Source organism: Silene latifolia, chromosome 3 (assembly GCF_048544455.1).
Source record: "Silene latifolia isolate original U9 population chromosome 3, ASM4854445v1, whole genome shotgun sequence".
Lineage (NCBI taxonomy): Eukaryota > Viridiplantae > Streptophyta > Magnoliopsida > Caryophyllales > Caryophyllaceae > Silene > Silene latifolia.
In genome coordinates, this window is record NC_133528.1 from 17,281,482 (window position 1) to 17,287,861 (window position 6,380).

Genomic DNA, 6,380 nt, shown 5'->3' on the forward strand with positions numbered 1-6,380 from the left:
GGTGACTAGGGGTTACGACGCGACAGCGTAAGCCGGCGTATCGATCGTTGTGTCCCCTGCCAGGCCTTCGGCGGACCGAGGCGACTAGGGGTTACGACGCGACAGCGTAAGTTGGCGTATCGATCGTTGTGTCCCCTGACAGGCCTTCGGCGGACCGAGGTGACTAGGGGTTACGACGCGACAGCGTAAGTTGGCGTATCGATCGTTGTGTCCCCTGTCAGGCCTTCGGCGGACCGAGGTGACTAGGGGTTACGACGCGACAGCGTAAGTTGGCGTATCGATCGTTGTGTCCCCTGCCAGGCCTTCGGCGGACCGAGGCGACTAGGGGTTACGACGCGACAGCATTCTTGGGGTGACTGCCCGGCTTGGGCCGGGGCGTCTACCTCGATATGACCGCGGGGGGGTCTTGGATATGAGTTCGCGGATGTGTGCCCCGGCTGGCTGGTTGCCCCGACCGGGACCCATCTGACAGGCCGACAGGCCTCGTCGGTTAGGATGCCCAAGCCGTTGACTTGCTGTGGATATCTTTGACCTTGCTCAATATGTTGACTGGTCAGCGGGTGCAGAATATGCCCCATCAAATTTAAATCGACTTTTAATAGTAATTGTACTTCTTTAATTTTTAGCTAGGGATTTAAGAGCATTTAATTTGTTTAGTTTTTTCTATATGAATTTCGCTCCAATTATCAAGAATCTTATGATTAAACCTTCTGAATCTTTTAAGAGAACATTAAAAGCGTTGTTATGATATCAAAGTTTCATTTTGACAAAATATAGTATTTCGTACAACATAGAAAACGTAATAGACAAGGGATATAAATGAAAAACTAGTTTTATTACCCGTGAAATTCACGGGTCTAGCTATGTTGGGACATTAGATTGTTAATGTGTTATGCAAACCCATATTTGCGATCGCACTGAAAACTGAGGACAAAAAAGTCTTGTAAGAAAAAAGAAATTGTATTAATCAATACGTATATTTGTATAATGCCACTAATATTGCTAAGTTTATTAGTGTTTTGCCACGATTATTGTTATTATTCTTGTTGTCTTTGATTTTTTTTAAGTCTTTTTTTTATTATACTCCCTCCATTCCAGTCATTTGTTTTATTTTATTGTTCTTTCATTAAAAATATTTGAGTTACGTAATTAATTCAACCAAAAATAATTTTTTAAAATAGAAATTTTTATATTTTTATTTGCAAACTATAATTCAAGGTAGATTAATCGGTTAACATTGTATTGAAAGAGTATGGTGCGGATTATAAACGTTGAAAGAATAAAGATTATTTTATCCGTAAAATTTATTCTAACAATAAAATTTCAAAATTTATTTAGTATTTATTTTGATGTTTAACGATTGTTTAATTACTTTGAAAATGAAATAACATTTTATTAACGGATTTCTTTAACTTTTAAATAAATTAAAAATAAAATGAACTTGTTAGATTCCGAGCTTTACTAAGATCAAAATTGGCTCGGAAATCTCGAGCTTCCGTTTCCGAGCTCTACTAAGCTCGGAATCGGCTCGGATTTGGTCCACCTAGGCTTTGAATCAGTTCGGAATCAATTTTGACCAATTTCAAGCCGAGCTTTGACCGAACTGATTCTGAGGGCTCTACGAGCCAGTTCAGATCATTTACAGCCTTAGCTGACCTCTAATGGGTTTGTTCTAATACCACATAAGCTAATATACAAACCCATAATGGGATTTGTAAAGCGTGTCAAATGAGGCGTCTGACCTATCGTTGGAAAGCTAAGAATATAAGCTTTCACGTCCACTTGGCATTGCATCAATAGGAGCTATAGAACTCATGATATACCCATTTGAAGTTGATCCTTATGCAAACGAAGCTTCAAATCTTCAATTGCTTCATCCTTTTAATTCTTCATGTCTTACTTAGTCTTTTTTCTTACTTTTAAATGTTTTGTACTATGGTAGACTTGAAGACATGTCTTTGCTTCCAATCATTGCTCAAAACTCCATAATTACCACGACACTCAAAAAACGGCAATAGTGACGTAAATCATGTAAAACCGCACCCCAATGTCGCTTTATTGTACTTAAAATATGCTAAATAGATAGTAGAAATACGACTCTAATCAATTACTCATTCAATTATTTAATTTCACAAAAAGATAAATCAAACTAAAATTTTAAAAATAAAAAGTTATACTATAAAAGGATTTTCTACCTAGTAGTTAGTACCCTCGTGCTTTTTTTTCTTACGTGGTATCCCTTTACTTTTAAAAATATCATGGATACTCCTAAACTTTATAAATTGTTCGCAAAATACCCCAAAATAATAAAATTCGAGTATTCTGATAGTTAAATTTAATAAAGAAAGTATATTTTATATGAGTGTTGAAGGTTTATAAATGAGAGTGGTTATTATATTCTATACAAGTTTTTGGAGAGAAAAAGTGGGAGCAGAAATAGTACTAAGGGCCATTACATGAACTTTGAAAAGGTTTGTTTGAGCTCGGAATTTATGAAGGTTCTGAGCCAATTCCAAGCTCACCCAAGTTCGAGCTCAAATGGGCTCGACTAAACCCCTAAGTTCATCTATTGGTGCTGCTCCGCTTGTTAGTCTCCCATGGGCTGGTCTTGCTTTTGAGCTTTAAGTTTTATTTATCCAATGTCTCTTTAATGACCCAAGAAAACACACGTTTATCAAAAAAGGAAATCAAAACCCTAGAAAACATCAAATCAAAATCAAAACCTGATAAAAACATTTCCAGCTTCAGTTTCAATCATTTCAATTTCCGTCATTTCAATAGTATGATGGTTTCCTTAGAAATAAAAGAAGAAATAAAAAGGAGTATCGTAAAGATGTGCTTACACTTTTTTGCAATGTAAGTGTTTCAATCATTCTCCTTGAAGATAGTTGTAGCATTTGGGATTTTGCATTTTATGTTAAATTTATCATGTTTTTTATTCGCATCATGCGATGATTCGGATTTGCGATTCTGTGACATGACATTAAAATATATTTATTTTTAATTTGATTTAAACCCTTCTTTTATTAAATGTACGGATATTGAGATAAACAGATATTGTGTTGCTCAAATTGGGTATGGGTGTCAGACACGGGTACAAATCAAATCCATCAAAGCGTGTAGTATCAAGCGGAATAATCACAAGGGTTTGCGTCTCAGTATCAAAATTGCATTGATTGTTCTTGGCGCAACTCTTCTGACAGTGATTGCTACGATATCTCTGTTAATCAATACGTATATTTGTATAATGCCACTAATATTGCTAAGTTTATTAATGTTTTGCCACGATTATTGTTATTATTCTTGTTGTCTTTGATTTTTTTAAGTCTTTTTTTTATTATACTCCCTCCATTCCAGTCATTTGTTTTATTTTATTGTTCTTTCATTAAAAATATTTGAGTTACGTAATTAATTCAACAAAAAATAATTTTTTAAAATAGAAATTTTTATATTTTTATTTGCGAACTATAATTCAAGGTAGATTAATCGGTTAACATTGTATTGAAAGAGTATGGTGCATATTATAAACGTTGAAAGAATAAAGATTATTTTATCCATAAAATTTATTCTAACAATAAAATTTCAAAATTTATTTAGTATTTATTTTGATGTTTAACGATTGTTTAATTACTTTGAAAATGAAAAGCCAATTTTAATGATTGTGTTTAATCCTACAAACTCTTTCAACAATTTATCTTTTTTTTTTATTAAAATAAAATAAGATAAATGCATAAGGATGTGGTTTGCAAAAATTCTGTCAAAGGGAACGTGATGCTTTGTCATGCCTTTTTTACTATATACTAATTTAATTTCTCGTGAAAATCACGTAAATTATTTTTTATTACTTTTGTAATGGTTTGATATTCACATAATTATGTTGAGTTTTTTTTGTGGTTGTTATTGTAACATTTTATTCTTTTATTCTTATTTTGAATTTTGTTACAGAATTATATCATTTTTGCTCGATGACTGAATTATATTTTTCTTAGTCCAACTCTATCAAAATGATAATAAGAAGTGTTAATCATAGATATATATTTATTTTTATTTTTTTCTGTACGTTTGCAAATAACAATGATATTTTATAAAGTAAATTATTATTTTCCCTCATTTTCTATTAACCGTTGTAACGTTTAATTAAGTAAAAACAATTTAAATGAGAACTACTTTTGTACCCGCGAAAATCGCGGACTTGTTCTATTTGTCCCATTTATTTGCTTTTGTTGACGTCCATCTTGAACTAAAATATAAATTTTTTTTTATCGCGAATAAGCTATAAACCAAACATTTGTAAATGTTTTCTTCTTTTACATTATTTTTCATGATCATAGTAATATAGATAGAAGTTTTAATTTGAATTTTATTTCCATATATTTTAATACATGTTAATATTATTCATGAATATTTTGTAGTCAACAATTTAATGTAACTAATTTTATAACTATAAATGTTTGTTTAAATTTTTTACAAATTTGTTATTTTTATGTATTTATGATGTACGTCATAAATAATTAAGCTAAAAACGGCTGCGTCGTTAGGTCGATAAACAAAGCACTCCAAAATCGCGGTTACATATCTGATAGGTTTTTTTAAGAAAGTTGTTCCGGGTGTGATTACGGAGCAGTGTTTGTTACCACGTAAGCTTGTAGAATGATGACTTTGCTTGACTCTTCCTTTCGGTCTCTCCTAAAACAATGAACAAACTGAGGGCTCGGCTTGGTACCGAGCGAACTCACTCCGACGCTCAAGTCAGTAAACTTAAAGGGATTAAGTTGTGTGATACTTGGCACAAAGTATATTGTAGAGAGATAAGGGAGTTTATACCAGATTAATATGTTTAACTGATTATTTGCGGATCCTTTCCTCAATGAGGGTTGAGGAGTATTTATAGACTTTCACCTTTTGTCACGTAGTGGCCAAGTGGCTAGCAGGTGGAAAGACCATTCTACCCTCGGCCGATGGACCCATGGCAGGCCGACCGAGGGGTCTTGGATGTGAGTACGCGGATGTGTGTCCCGGCTGGCTAGTTGCCGGGCCGAGACCCATGTGACAGGCCGACAGGCTGCGTCGGATAGGCTGTCCAAGGTGTTGACTTGCTTTGGATATCTTTGACCTTGCTCAATATGTTGACTCGGTCAGCGGGTGCAGAATATGCCCCATCAATTTGCCCCCAGCGTAGTCTATGCCGTGGTATGGACCTTCGATGAGTGTTGAGCGTATTCTGCGCAAGTAAAAATTTCTGCCCCGGCTTCTTCTACCTCGGCTTGGTTCTGCTTAGGACGTACCGTATCCCCCCTCCACATGGATGTGTAAAGGGCATTAAATGTGGAAAAGATAATGGCGCTGGCCGAGACCGAGGTTGTGAGTGTCGTGTGCTTTTGATTGCCCCCAGCCGGTGCTGCCAAGCTTGGTTGAGTCAGCGGGCCGTTTGGCAAGTAGATACTAAGGAGCGTGTTGAAGAAGATACGTCGATTGGCATTCTGTCAAGGAGCGTGTTGAAGAAGTTTTGTAACTGTTTGTCGATTGACATTCCATGGGTGCATGCTTGACACGTGGCTCGGCGTTGATTGGTTGACGCTTCATGGGCTTTGCCCTGATTGGTCCGATTGAGTGGGCTTTGCTCTATAAATAGGGCAGTTACCCCCTCATTTTGGCCTTCCAATTTTCATTTTCTCAAAAATTTTCTCTTGCTTAGTTTTTCTTTCGCAGAGTTTCTTTCTCTTTCTAATTTCTCGAGGCGTTACTCGGCGTAACATTCCCTTCCAAGGTAACCAAACAAATTCTTCAATCTTTTTTCTTAAGTATTTGTTGTCATGTCTTCTCGCGATCTTTGGACCTAGTAATCCTGCGCCGGGGGGCTCCCCGTCGCGTCTTGATGAAGAGGAGGCACTAGCCGCCATCCCGATAAGGTCCGGGGGTCCTAGGTCTCCTTCTCCTGAGGTTGATGATCAATGGATAGTTTCTCGGATGATGATGATGATGTTGATGATGACGGTGATGATGAGGAAATGACTCATTCCGATGAGAGGCCGCATCTCTTGGATCACGGCGAAGCCTGTAAGATCAGTCCTGATCGTGCTTAGATCAACAAGTTCGCCAGTTGTTCTGGTTCTGATTTTTTTGAACATCATTTCTCCTTCGGCAGGGAGTATAGGATTGTTATCCCTAAGGAGGGTCAAGCGGTATGTTGCCCTCCCAAGGGCTGTATCGGCGTATACATCAGACACCTGGAGTATGGGCTCCGGTTTCCTCTGAATGGATACGTTGTGACCATCATGAAAGCCATGAATGTCGCCGTGGCTCAGCTGCATCCGTTGGCCATTCGGACTATAGTTGGCTTTGTGTGGCTCTGTCTCTTTAAAAAGGAGGCCCCAACGGTT